We start from the raw sequence: 13,908 nt of genomic DNA, 5'->3' as shown, positions 1-13,908 counted from the left end.
CTTCCTAAGCCACGAGCCTCTCCAGCCCTGTCGTTGCTTCAACCACCGCTGCGTCCCCATGGGCCTCCGGAGAAGATCCACTTCACCGGCTCTGCTCCTCTCTTCCGTTTAGAGGGAGCACTTTCAAAGACGGATTTTCGTAGGAGTCACCCTTGTAGAGAAAGGACTTGATGACAGGACAGGGACAATGAGAGAGAACAATAAAAACAACACGTAGAGGGCGTCGCAGAGTTACACTCCTCTTCCAACAGGAAGAGAAAATGTGGCTTCTGCGTTTTTTGTGAGTGACCGAGCCTATGCCGCTGGGCGGCTGCGGGAAGCGGGGAGGCGTCCAGGGCCACAGCCGTAGCTTCCCCGCCTCTTCCATAACTGTGCACCTTCTCGGGGCGACACGGTGTCTTCCAGGTAGGTGCTCGGACTTTCCGCTTCTTCTCCTCTCTTGGCGTCTGCCAGGATTGGGGGCGAGGCTTCTGTGACTCCTTGGAGGCCGGAGGCTGGGCTGCCCCTGCGCCTCCCTGGCTCTGTGATGGCGTGTCCAGTTTGCTCTGCTCCGGTCCCTGGGCCTCTGTGTGGGATTAAGGAGGGCCGGCCGGGCCCAACCAGTCCTGTGGGCATCACCTGGGAGCTCGTCGCCCATGCTCTCGGCCATTTGTTCTGCTCTCGAAGTCCCTGTGTCCTGTGACTCCTTCCTTCCGGTTCGGGCCCCCGCTGGTTCCCTTTGCCCCTCGCCCAGGCATTCGGGAACCGCAGAGTCCCCAGCTGACCTTGGAGAATGAGCAGTGCCTCCTTAAGGTCACATATGGAGGCATTTCCTCTGTCCACGCTTTGCTGTCGCCCACGGCCTTCATGTTGGATGTCCCACTGCACGCGACGTGAGCTTTGCCTAGAGGCCTGCAGCCCCCCATGCCTCCGCCTGGGCAGGCGGCTCCTGAGCCTGATTCTCCCAGTCCCTCCGGGTTATGTGGGCGCCTCTGCCTCAAGGTCATGGGCGTATCCCTTCTCTGTTCTCCCTCCTTCTTCCTCTCAGGGAGCCAGATGGCTTTTGTTTTACTCTCCTTGTCTAATAGGAACTTCCTAGGTCCAGCCTCTTCATTCCAAGGCAGCCTTCTCCTCCTCAGTTCCCTGGGGCCCTATAGCAGGATGGCTAACAGGCAGGAGATTTATAGTACAATGAGGGGGACGGAAAATAGGCCTGCATAAGCTGCACAGATATTCCCGTTAGAGTAAACGGCGTGAACCGCTGAGCTTCTCGGTCGCCCCGGGCGGTGTGAAGAGGAGGGGGCACGGACTCACAGAGGTGAGGTGATCTCTCAAAGTCACATGGAAAGTTAGTGAGGAGCTCAAACTGCACCTGGGAACCGTGGCTTCCAGGTCCGTGTTTGTTCCGCTAGACAGGGACCAAGAGACTTTGGGGGGGAGTGGAGCGCGCACACTTTGGAGTCAGACAGACCTGGGCGTCCCCCCGTCCCCCAATTCTGGTAAATGACCTTGGGGGAGTTGCTTAGCTTTGCTAAGCCTGTTAACTTTGCTTAACTTTGCAAAAATTAATGCTCTTAATCCTTCAGGATTGTTCTTGCCAGTAAAGAGAATGATGTAAAGCGTGCCGTACTACATGGATCGCTAGGATGCGTTTGGCTCTACCCCTCCTCAGCTGCCTCATCTATAGTTAACTTCTCTCACATAAAACGCAGTCTGCAGACAGAGATGTCCTGGGCATTCAGCAGCTCAACAGTGTCGACAAAGACATCGGGTTCTGTCCATCTCGTCTGGTCGCCACCCATCCTCAGTGTTTTCCCCAGCTCCCCTCATGGTTGCAAGATGGCTGCTGCAGCTCCAGACATCGGATGCTCACATACCCACGTCCGGAGACAGAGAAAGGACATTCATCCCTGGGCATGTCTCCTGAAGAGTAAAGAAATCTTTCCCAGATGAGCCCTATCAATCTTCCACTTCTGTTTCATTCTCCAGAAACGATGACAGGTTGCTCTGGGTACCTGGAGCTACATAAGAAATTATTTCAAAATTCAGTGACTAATAACCACAACAATCATTTCTTTTGCTTCAAAGTCTGCATTTGGAATAGGGCACCAATGACAAGGACAGCTGGACTTTGCTCCATGTATAAGCCGGGGCAGCTCCATTGGGAGCTAGAGGATCCAGCTTCAAGATGGCGTATTCACACAGCTGACAAGTTGGTGCTGGCTCTTAGCTGGAGGCTCAGCTGGGTTCCTCTCGCATGGGCCTCTCCATGGGCTGCTTGGGCCTCCTAACAGTATGGCCACTGTGCTCCAAGGACAAGCATCTCCAGAGAACCCAAGGAGACTGTCTTACCTAGCATGGCCCAGCCTCAGAAGTCCCATAGCATTCCTTTACCAGGGACCCCAAACCACCCAAATTCAGAGGAAGGGAACCCAGACTCCCGGCTGTCAATAGGAGGCATGTCAAGGTCATAAAGTCAGAGACCATGGGGGAGGGGACAAATACTGATGCAAACGTTTTTGGAAAATGCAATCTGCCACACGCACCTCTTAACCAATCAGTAACAAGGAGGGAGAGACCACCACGTATGGCTCAGATCTACCTGAATTTATTAGAGCCGCGAAGGGGCAGGACCTCCACTGATGTGGACGACGTGGGGAACTGCAGTTAATTAGGTGACTCAAAGCGTTTGCATTGAGAGCTTCTCAGCAAATGATAAATGTTGTTCTCATCGGTCATCTAGTTCCGAGTCTCGGTGGACGTCTGCTGAGGCTCCCCCGTGCAGTTGTTTAGAGCTGACACACTCTCCAGGGAGAGTTTCTTGAGGGGCAGCTTGTCTTTCCCTCCTGCCTCAAGGGCTATGGTTTGATTGGCATGGAACATTCCAGCGGGGCACGTCAGGGGCGAGGGGAGCCTTTTCTGAAGCAAGCCCCCCTGTTGCTCCTTGATGCCTGTCTATTTCCTTGTAGCTGTTTTCGAGTGTTAGAAAATTGGATTAAGCTTCAATCGCATTTTCCCCTAAACACAAAAGTCCAAAATTAGTAGCACATTTCTAACAGACCTCACTTAAAGCCACATCAAATTAAATAGAGTTGTTTTAAAATGGCCCTGTATATATTGTGCAGCATGGATTGGAAAGGTTTATGAAGTGAGGTATGTTTGTAAATACTGGAAAGCTCAAAATTGTTTTGACCTTGTGATATTTGAACCATATTCTTGTAAATTGTATTCAACTTGGAATTGACATCCTGTGGATTTACAGCCCTTTCCCAGCCCCTACATATTGCTTTGGAATTTTATTACCAGCTCATTTGATGATGTTTTGTTTTCATAAATGCCGATGGTATCCGAAGTTGCCTAAGATCAAAGGGCCTTGAAGATAGAAGCCTTCTGTGAGAGTTCCTCTTCTGCTCTCAGAACGTCGCCTCTTAGGGATCGGTAAACTGAGGCACAAGGAGGTAAAATAAATAACTTATGCCACTTGGCGTGTGGGTATCTGGGTTGGGAATTAAATTCAAGGTTCCTGAGGGCCAACTGGGGGACTGGAATGAACGCGTGCTTTGAAGACAGGGGCGGGTCTGAACTCCGCACCAGGCTGCCTCCCTTCCTAGCAGTGTGACCTTGGTTGTGTCGCTAACCTCTCTGAGCTTCTGTTTCCCCCGCCCCTGGGAAGTGTCCTTATCTGAGGGCTAATGGACAAATGAAATGAGACGGAAACAAGTGTGAAGCACAGAGCCCAGGACCTGATTCTAGAAGGTTACCGGGTCCTGCTGTCTCCCTTTCCCCAACGGCTCCCTGTCCAGTCCATATTCCCCTAACACAGGCCGGTGGGGGGCGGAGGTGGGCTGGGGCGGACCCGAGTGGGAGAAGGTGGCGCTTCGTAGAGTTGCCCAAAGTACAGGCTCTTTGCCTCGGGGTGAGAAGAGGTGAGAGGGCACAGGGACTGTACACGCAGGTTCAGAAGCCCTGGCTGGCGGGGAGGAGGGAGCGCCTGTGTGCGCCTCTGCTACGGGAGATCTTTTGCCGCCATATACACCTCTCAGCACTCGACTCAAACATCAGTTCCCTCCCTCTGTCCCCGGCAACTGCCAGTCTTAGGCTTTCTAACTCGACAGATCTGTCTGTTCGGCACATTTCATGTGAATGGAATTATATAATTAATATGTGACCTTTTGTGAGTGGTCTCCTTCACTTAGCCCATGTTTTCAAGGTTTATCCATCTTGTAGAATCAGAACTTCATCCCTTGTATGGTTGGATAAGACTCCATTGTAGGGATACCCCACATCTTGCTTAATTGTTCATCCGCTGAGGGACCCGGGCTAGTCCCTACTTTTTGGCTGTTATGAGTAATGCTGCGATGGACCTTCACAGAGAAGTTTTTGTGCGGACGTATGTGTTCAGTGCTCTTGGGTATAGACCTAGGAGTGGAATCGCTGGGTCACGTGATTACTTTATGTCTGACTTTTTGAAGCCCCGCTGAATTGCTTTTTAAAACAGCTGTACCATTTTGCAGCAGCGTAAAAGGGCCCCAGCGTCTCCACACCCTCACCAACACTTGTTATCTGTCCTTCAGATTATAGTTGTCCTCGTGGGCGTGAACCGGTGGCTCGTTGTGGTTTTGATTTGCACTTTCCTAAAGATGAGTGATGTTGAGCATCTTTTCTTGTGCTTATTGGCTATTTGCATGTCTTCTCTGAAGAGCACATCCTTGGTCCACTTTACAATGGAGTGGCGTTTTTACTGTTGAGTTCTAAGAGCTTTTTAATTATTCTGGACACCAGACCTTTATGATATCTATGATTCGAAACTATTTTATCTGATTCCCTCTTTTCACGTTATTAGTGCTCTTTGATGCGCAAAGGTTTTTAACTTCGGTCAAGTTAATTTACCTGTTTTATCTTTGGCTGCGTGGGCTTTTGATGTCATATTGAGGAACCATTGCCCAGTCTAAGGGCCTGGAGATTTATGCCTATATGTTCTTCCAAGAATTATAGTTTTAGCTCTTACATTCTGGTCCTTGATTTACTTGGAGTTAATTTTTGTAGTATTTGGTGTGAGGTAGGGGTCCAAATTTATTCTTTTGCATGTGAATATCCAATTGTTCCAGCACCATTTGTTTAAAAGACTATTCTTTATTCTTTCTCTCATTAAATGGTTTTGGCACCTTTGTTGAAAATAAATTGACCATAAATGTGAGGGTTTATTTCTGAACCCTCAATTCTGTTCCTTTGATCTATACATCTATCCTTATGCCAGAACCACAGTGTTTTGCTTACTCTAGTTTTATAGTAAGTTTTGAAATTGAGAAGTATGAGTCCTCCAACTTTGTGCTTTAAAGTTTGTTTTGGCTTTTCTAAGTCCCTTGCATTTCCATATGAATTCTTGTGAGCTTTCCCATTTCTGGAAAAAAAAGAAGGCTGAGTTTCTGTAGATTAATTTGGAGAGTATTGCCATTTTAACAATATTAAGTCTTCTAGCCCATAAGCACAGGGGACCTTTTTATTTATGTAGGTTCTCTTTCATTTCTTTCAACTGTGTTTTGTAGTTTCAGTGTACAAGTGTTCTACTTCTTGGGTTAAATGTATTGTTAAGTATTTTACTCTTTTTGATAGTATTGAACATGGAATTGTTTTCCTAATTTAATGCTCAGGTTACATTATGAGCCACCGGAGGGCGAGTTCAGTTGGCAGAGGGAGCCAGAGAGCGGTGTACCAGCTCGGGGTTCCTGGTCCCCAGTCCCCGCGGTGTGTCCCTGGCACGTGAGCGGAAGCGGTCAGCGTCAGGCCTGGCCTGCGCACCTCTGGGTGGCCCCCCCGCACCACCCTTCCCAACTCCTGGTCAGGGAGGAGTCCAAGCCCGGGAGGACTGCGGAAGCCACTGGGGGCGCGGGCAGTGTTTCCTCCTCAATGACCCCGGGGATAGAGTGGACCGCACCCCCAGCAGAGAGGCCTTTCTCTGTGGGACTGTTACGGGAATGGGAGGCGTTTTATAAAGTCTCCTGAAATTTGGGGGGGTTATTGCAGGAGCTACTATTACCTCAACTGACACAACCAGTCTTATTTATGAACCTCCAGCATCAACACGCACCACACGTAATGGGCGCTCCATGCATTTTTTTTAATGTGCGCATGTTAAGCCCCTCTGGCTGGACACTTCCAAGATGTCTTTGATTTTCCCCTTCTCCTTTTCTCCAACAATTGAGCAAATTAATTCGTTCCAACATTGTCCGGAGTACAAAAAAAAAACCCCGATACTTTGGGCAAGCATCAGAAGTGGGTGTCTGCAGCTGGTAACAAGAGCACTTTCACCAGCAAAAACCTTTCGGGTGCAGTTTAAAACTTGCTTCTCCCTTTGTTTTATCACTTGCTCCCCATCCTATCCCTGTGAGATAGGTCCAGCGACCCCGTTTGACCTAGGGCGACACGGAGGTCTAGGAATACAAAGCAACTTGCCCGAAGTTCATAACGAGGACCTGGTCACTTCCGAAGGAGAAGGGAAAGTGGAATCACCCGGGACGCTTTTTAAGGACCCAGGCTGAGAGCGGCTCCCCACCCTCTGCCCGCACCCCACCAGCCACAGCTCTGTTCTACGGTCCCCGGCCGACCTGGCAGGTCGGCCGGGACATGTAGAGCAGGATGTGTCTGGGAGGAAGGAACGGGGTGGGGGACCCACAGCCGTGTCTGTGTCCCGGCCACCGCCTTTTCCAAATCTTGTCTCTTGACCGGAATCCAACAAAGGCAGATAATACAGGATCTGGCACAAATAACACACCCTTTTTATTGCAAACTCTTTTCTTACAAAGTCATAGGCATGGAATTCTGTCACATGACCATATCACACTCAAGCGCACCCTAGGACATTTTAGGTGAAGTGTTCAAATTGCTGTCTGTCTCTTGAGGGACATCCACACCATCCCTACCAACCCCACTCAAGCAGGCATTGCTTCTGTCCCACCCTGTATTTTTGGAGGGAACAGGGCATGATTCCACTGTAGGTATTTTAGGCCGTAGCCTAGCCAACGTCACCGGCACAGGTCCCTTTCCCCCTGTGAGATTTAACTTCCGCCCATGAGGCTTACCTTTCCCATCGATCAAACAGGTGCCTGTTCCCGCTCCGTGAGCCATGGATCCCGGGAGGAGGGCTGCAGACTGTGTAGCGACCCTGCGTCTTAGGGTCTCCGTGCCACGCTGGCACTGTTGTGCCTGGAATGACTGCTGATGTTATAGGGACTAAGAAGAAACACATTGACTTGAAAACTCACTGTTTTTTTGTCATGGATATTCTCAATTAGCATAAACAGGGAAATATAATTTCTATCAGGTGAGGGTTTGTGAAATACTTTCTTATGTAAGAGGTCTTTATAATGAAAAATGTCTGGAGCCACGGGATTAGCTTATTTCCATCAACAAATATTGATGGTGAGCCTTCCATATGCCAAGCACTGCACTTGGTTAGTGAACTAGAAAATACAACTCCTGTTCCGAAGGAACTCGAAGTCCAGTGGCAAATGTGTGTGTATTGGTGGAAGGGACACACACTTGTAAACAGACAATTATGATTCAATAAATATTGTCATTAAAGAAAGTACCTCATCCTTAGAAACACCGCAGGGCACCTATTCCAGCGTGGACCTATCAGAGAAGACTTCCTGGGGGAAGTGGCATTTCAATGGAGACTTGACAGTTTATAGAAGTTAGTCCAGTTAAGAGGTGGAGGGAGAGCATTCTAGGTGGAGGGAACGGGTGAAGACTTAAAGGCAAGAATGGTTAAGGAACACAGGCAACTAGAGAAAAAAAAGATAAATTGAACGACATCAAAAAGATAAACTTGTTTGTGTCAAAGGACACTATCAACAAAGTGAAAAGGGAGCCCATGAATGGGAGAAAGTATCTGCAAGGCATGTGTCTGTAATGGGTCAGAATCCAGCATATATAGGCTCCTACTAGTCAACAACAAAAACCTGATTAAAAAAATGGTCAAAGGACGTGAGTAGACATTTTTCTGAAGAAGATAGGGAAGTGGTCAATAAATATGAGAGTATGTTGACTATCACTAATCATCAGGGAAATGCAAATAAAAACCACAATGAGACACTACCCCACACCCATTGGGATGGCGACTATCAAAAACAAACAAACAAACAAACAACAAAAAACAAAATACCCAAAGCAGGAAATAACAGGGGTTAGAAGGATGCTGAGGAACCGGTACCCTGTGCGCTGCTGGTGGGAATGGAAAATGGTACAGCTGCTTTGGGAAACAGCCTGGCAGTTCCTCGAAGTTAAAAACAGGGTTACTATACGATCCGGCAATTCTGCTTCTGGTTGTAAACCCGAAGGAGTGAAGCCAGGGCTCAACCAGATACATGTACACCCTTGTTCACAGCAGCATAATTCCCCAACGGCCCAAGGTGGAGGCCACCCAAGGGTCCACTGATGGGTGCGTAGATAAACAAGGTGTGTGCTAGCTGCACGTGGAACATTACGCAGCCTTAAAAAGGAAGAACGTTCTGGCCCTCGCTAGAGCACGGCCGAACCCTGAGGACGTTATGCTACCGGAAATAAGCCGGCCACAAAGAGACAGACACTGTGTGACTCCACTTCTGAGATCCCTAGAGGAGTCAGGCTCACAGAGACAGAAAGCAGAATGGTGCGGCCAGGGGCCGGAAGGAGGGAGAAAGGGCAGTCAGTGTGGGTGGGGACGGAGCTTCCTTTTGAGAAGAGGGAGAGCTCTGAAGATCACGGCGGGGAAGGTTGCACAACTACGTGAATGTACTTAATGCCACTTAATAGTTAAAACGATACATTGCATGTTACGTATGTTTCCCCACAATAAAAAGCGGGGTACAGGCATGCTTAAGGGCCTTTGGGGGTGCTGAGTGCAACAGGGGCGGTGGGGGCGGTTGGGGAGGGCGGTGTCTGACGGGCGGGAGTGACACGGGGCCTGCCCTGTGGGGCTTGGGGACTCATCCTCCCACTGCCTCCTGCTGAGAGCTCCGGAGGCCCCGCTTGGCCCGCCTCTTGTCTCAAAGGCATTTCTGAAATGCCTCGCTCCGGAGGGCACCGCTTCCTGCCGCCGTGACTTGGGGGGATCGTCCAGGGAACTTGTCCCAGGGAATTGACCTCTGTGGCTGGCTTCCTTCTGTCCGGTGCCAGGCGTCATCTGGAACCTCTAAAAAGTTCATTTAGCACAAAGGCGGAGGCTGTGGCATTCGGGGTCTGCCCCTCATAGCGAGACCAAACTGCCCTTTAAAAAAGGAATTAATTCAAAATAAGGCCTTGGGATCACAAATCATTAACAGACATGTTCAAAAAAATGTCCCAATAATTGCGACTTCAGGGGGTTCTGAAACTGTCTGCGTTGTAAATGGGAGAATTGTTCGGGATGAAAGGAGAGGGGAAGCCGGACGAAGATTCCGACGTCAACAGGGAAATTTTTTCTTCTTCCTTGTTTTTTTCCTTTTCTTAAGCAAGAAGAGGTACCCATTTGAGGTACCTGTGTTTCGTTTTCCCTTTTGTGTCTTCTGGCTTTAGAGGGGGTGGCCACCCTCGTGACTCCCAGGCCGTGGGACACAGACGGACACCAGGAGCCCGCCAGCGAGGAGATAACAGGGCGCGAGCGTCCGGGGCCAGAGAATCTGCTCCTGTCCTCAGGCCCGGCGTCCCCAGCCTTTTCCAGGCTGACGGATGGTGCTGTTTTGCCTCCAAATGAATTATCTTCTAGTTCCTATCTCCTGGCAAGAAAGGGCGGCAACTGAAGATGCTCCAGGGCCCCCTTGAGCTAAAACAGGCTGGGTATCAATCCTGGAGGCCGCCAGGAAGAGGAGCCCATTTGATTTTAAAACATGTCCTGCAGGGGCTAGAGTTCCGGGCCCAGGCCTGCCTCCAGGTCCGGATCCTGGCGGCCTGGGCGGTTCGGCTGCTCCTCTCCCCCTTCCTCCTCGCGCTTCCTCTCCAGGCCTTCAGGGCACTTCTCACCGGTTTCTTAAAGGGGTGCAGATGACATTTCAGCCTGAGTCGAGGCCGAGCTGGGGAGCCTTCATGAATCTGTGACCCCTGGTTGCACACACCAGCTCTCCCCCTGGCCCCAGGCCCGCTGGGTGCCACGCAGCAATTTCCGCTCCCTGATCTGACAGTGACCGTTGGCTGGGGCCTCCCCTCTCGCTCGTTCTCCCCTTCTCCCCCTCCTTGCCCCGGGTCTTCTCAACTTTAAGGCCCTTGTCATAAAGTCTGGCTGGAATAGGCTGAAGGGAGACAGAAACTGATAAATTTCCTTTTGATCTGCAAAGTCACTCAGAAAAAAATAAATCACAACTGTGGGCCCACTGGGCGAGGCAGAGCTGGTGGGAACCAGAAAAGGTTCTTTCTGGAGCTCAGAGTTCCTTGCTCCCCTGGCACATTTCAGATCCAAGGTTGGGGGGACAGGAGCAGGGGCACGGTGGGGGGGGGCCCCAGGCTCAGAGCAAGGCAAGGAACCTAATTAGGTGAAAATCATTTAAGTGGTTTTCGAGGCATAGGCTTGATTTAAAGCATTTATCACCACCTAACGGATAATTAACAGCAGGACAAACGACTGAACAAAAGCTCTCTTCTATTCAGAGGGATTATGTTAATTTTCATTAATCTTATATATTACCATCTCTCCCCAAATGAATGTTATCTTAGAGGCCCAAATGCCTCCTTTGATCTCAGGGAAAAGGAAAAAAAAGAGAGAAAAAGAAGAAAGGACAGTAACCTGTGTTTGTTTGGAAAAGACACTTTAACAACAGGCTCCAAGCAGCAGGAGAAGTTTTCCGTACTCCAGAGTTAATCCAGCCTCAGGGAGAGGGAGGTGGTGGGCAGACGAGAGCCCCGCTTTCCGGCCGAGGACGGGGCGGCTCAGGGCGCATAAGGTCTTCTTCAGTCCTCTTGGTTTATTGTGGTTCCACGAGAACGTGCTCCAACGCCACGGTAACGTCGCACGATTTTGTAAGAACGCTCCCGGGGCAGAGCTGCACAAGGGCTCCCGCTGCATAATTTGTTCTTCCTGCTCACGAATCTGCAATGATCTCACAAAAAATGTCAATGAAAAAATAGAATGGACTAAAAGTATGTTTCTACCTACACACACATTGAGAAGCTTCCTTTTTGTCTATGGGGAGTGTTGGGAAGAAATGAATTATAAGACCCCATTCTGGCCCAGAGGAACGCAATGAATTAATGATAATAGTGAACTGCATTTATTACGTGCCTGGGCGTCAGGCGCTGTGCTCAAGCGCTGTGTTGGCCCCCGCAGCAATCTTACCGTCACAAGGTTGTTGATCAGCTGAAGAGACTGAGCCTCAGAGGAAAGAATGAACTTGCCCAAGGTCCCCCAGCACAAAAGCTGTAATGCAGGTGGCCGTGGGTTTTGCCATTTCTCTTCAGACCAAACCAGGGCTCCCTGAGCACCTCCAACACCAGGGCTTTCTGTTTAAAAAAAAAAAAAAAAAAGTCTCTTCCACCCTGGCTCAGTCTGGCGAGGCAAGCAATCCCGTGCCTACTTTGCAGATGAGGAGACTGAGGCTCAGAGGAGGAAGAGACTTGAACCCAGTGCCTCGTCTTCCTCCTGGGAGGCGAGGGGGCGAAGTGCTGGTCCCCCAGCCCACGGGGGTTGTCTGGAGCCCTCAGAGGCTCAGGGCTTGCCTCCAAGAAGAGGGGTCTGCCCAGGCCCAGGGTGAAGGCAGGGCCTAGATAAGCGAAGGGCAGTGAGCTTCAGGGGCTGAGAGCAGGGTGTGAGTGGAGCCCAGGGCTGTTTATTCAGCTTTAGGGGGAAAGATTTCATCCAGGGTCCTGGCTGGTGATAAAGCCATTCTGTTTTCAAACCAAACACACAGCCTTTCCTTGGAGGACTGGGAAGTTCGGGAAGAAAGATATTGTGAGGGTCTGTGTGGCTCTTTCCAGCCAGATCACCAGCGAGTATCTCACTGGGGCCAAGTCGAAAGGGACTTCCAAAGACACTGAACCTGCTGGCTGGCGGGGGACTTCAAAGGACAGTGATCCAGGAAGCCCATGACAAGCCCATTAGAAAAGCTGGCCCGGACACATCGCTGGCCTGGCCCCCTGGCCCCTCACCCTGACCGCAGGCCTCGGAGGACTGCCCCAGCGTCTGCTGAGAGGGTGCCCAAGTCGCAGAAAACCCGCGCCTCACCCGGAGGGAGCCGGCACAGGGCCCTAGAACTTTTGATATGTTCTCTCGCTTTAAGATTCAGGACAGTCCTGGGATGGAAGAGTTTTTATCTTCATGTTATGAAATCAGAACGTAAGGGCAGAGAAAGGTCTCATTCAGAGTCACAAGGCTGGTGAGTGGTTTGAGTTGTTTCAAAGCTGGTTCCACTGTGCTGAGCGGTACTGACCTGGGTGGTCATAGGCGATGCCAATGTGATGAAGGCTTCTCCTCCCCTCCTCTTCCTCCTCCTCCTCCTTCTTCTCTTCTTCCTCCCCCTCCTTCTTTCCCTTCTCCTCCTCCTTCTTCTTCTTATTATATTGTGATAGTATTCTCTAAAGATGGCTGAGCACTACCTCCTGTGCCTCACAATCTTCTGATAATGTGGACACTCCTTCCACTGAGTGGTGGGGTTTTTGTTCCCTCCCCTTGAACCTGGGCAGAACGGTGACTATAGCGGAAGTGACTTCCAAGGCTTGATCATTGGATCATAAAATGCCATGTGCATCTGCCTTGCTCTCTTGGGACACTGTCTCTTGGAGCCGAGCTGCCATGCCATCAGGAAGCCCAACATAGCCCACAGGATGAGTCTGCGTGTGTCCCAGCCAGCAGTCCAGTTGACAGGCAGCCCAACTGCCACACGTGGGAGCGAAGGTCCCCAAAGATGGTTCCAGCCTTCAAGCGCCTGTCCATGGGAGTCCGCTGGCTGAGGCCCAGGGGCTGGGGAACAGAGACGAACCCTGCCCGAGTTCCTGACCCACAGAGCTGTGAGCACAGGGAAAGGGCTGTTTCATGCAGCTGTGATGTAGAGCCCACGTGCTGCTCGGCAGCGGGGACTAGAGCAGATACAGCCACCGAGGTCACACACACGAGCATTCATTGGACGCCGGCTGCAGGCTTGGTGCTGCGTCAGAGCTTACGGAGTCGGAGGTGCAAGGCGCGCTCTTTCTGGGCCGGGGATTCTCAGCCCTGGGGAGACGGGGGACCGCAGGTTTCCAGGTCCCGCCCCAAACCTGCTGCGGTGGCCTCCTGCCGAGCCCCACCATGGCCCCGAGTTCACTGGCCAAGGCAGGGTCAGAACAAGCCCAGGAAAGGGGCAGACCCGCTAGAGTGCACTGAAGGCAGCAAATATCAATAATAGCCCTCATCACATGGCAGGGCTGGGCGTCGCAGCCTTCGCAGGTCGTGGAAGATCGAACGTAGAACACGCAGGTGAAGATAACAGACAGGCAAACGGACAGGGCCAGCCGCGTGGCTATTTATCGGCCGCTCCTGGGCCCCTTTCCTGGGGTCTCTGGACGCAGGGCTCTGTCCCATGGTGTTCTCACAATGGCTTCGGTTGTTGTTTGTTTTTTTTTTAAAGACAGAGGTGGATCAAGTTTAAGTTACTTTGCCTATCATTAGCGTAGAAAGAGACGAGCCAGGATCAAAGCCCGTGTCTCTGTGGCTGCAAAGCCCCTGTCTGTCTTTATGCCCTGCTTCCTCCCAGAGCTGGGGCTCTGGGTGACGGCCATGCTCAGGAAGCACACCGAGGGCTCAGGGGCGGGAGCTGTTATTTCTCGGCTGTGGGAGGCTGGGTCGGGCTCAGCCTCCATCCTCCCTTCTTTCCTGGCAATGGGCACGTTACTTTACTGCAATGCGCACATTACTTTACTGCAATGCGCAGCCTTTTTTGCACCTAGGTGACCAAGTGAACAAGTTCTGGCTAATGAGGTGTAAACAGAAGGCTTGTGTGGTACTCCTGG

The sequence above is a fragment of the Pteronotus mesoamericanus genome, unplaced genomic scaffold (genome assembly GCF_021234165.1).
Source record: "Pteronotus mesoamericanus isolate MK-2021 breed Mesoamerican mustached bat unplaced genomic scaffold, CSHL_Meso_final contig_68, whole genome shotgun sequence".
In the NCBI taxonomy this organism is placed as follows: Eukaryota; Metazoa; Chordata; class Mammalia; order Chiroptera; family Mormoopidae; genus Pteronotus; species Pteronotus mesoamericanus.
Note: the sequence above shows the minus strand (reverse complement) of the source record.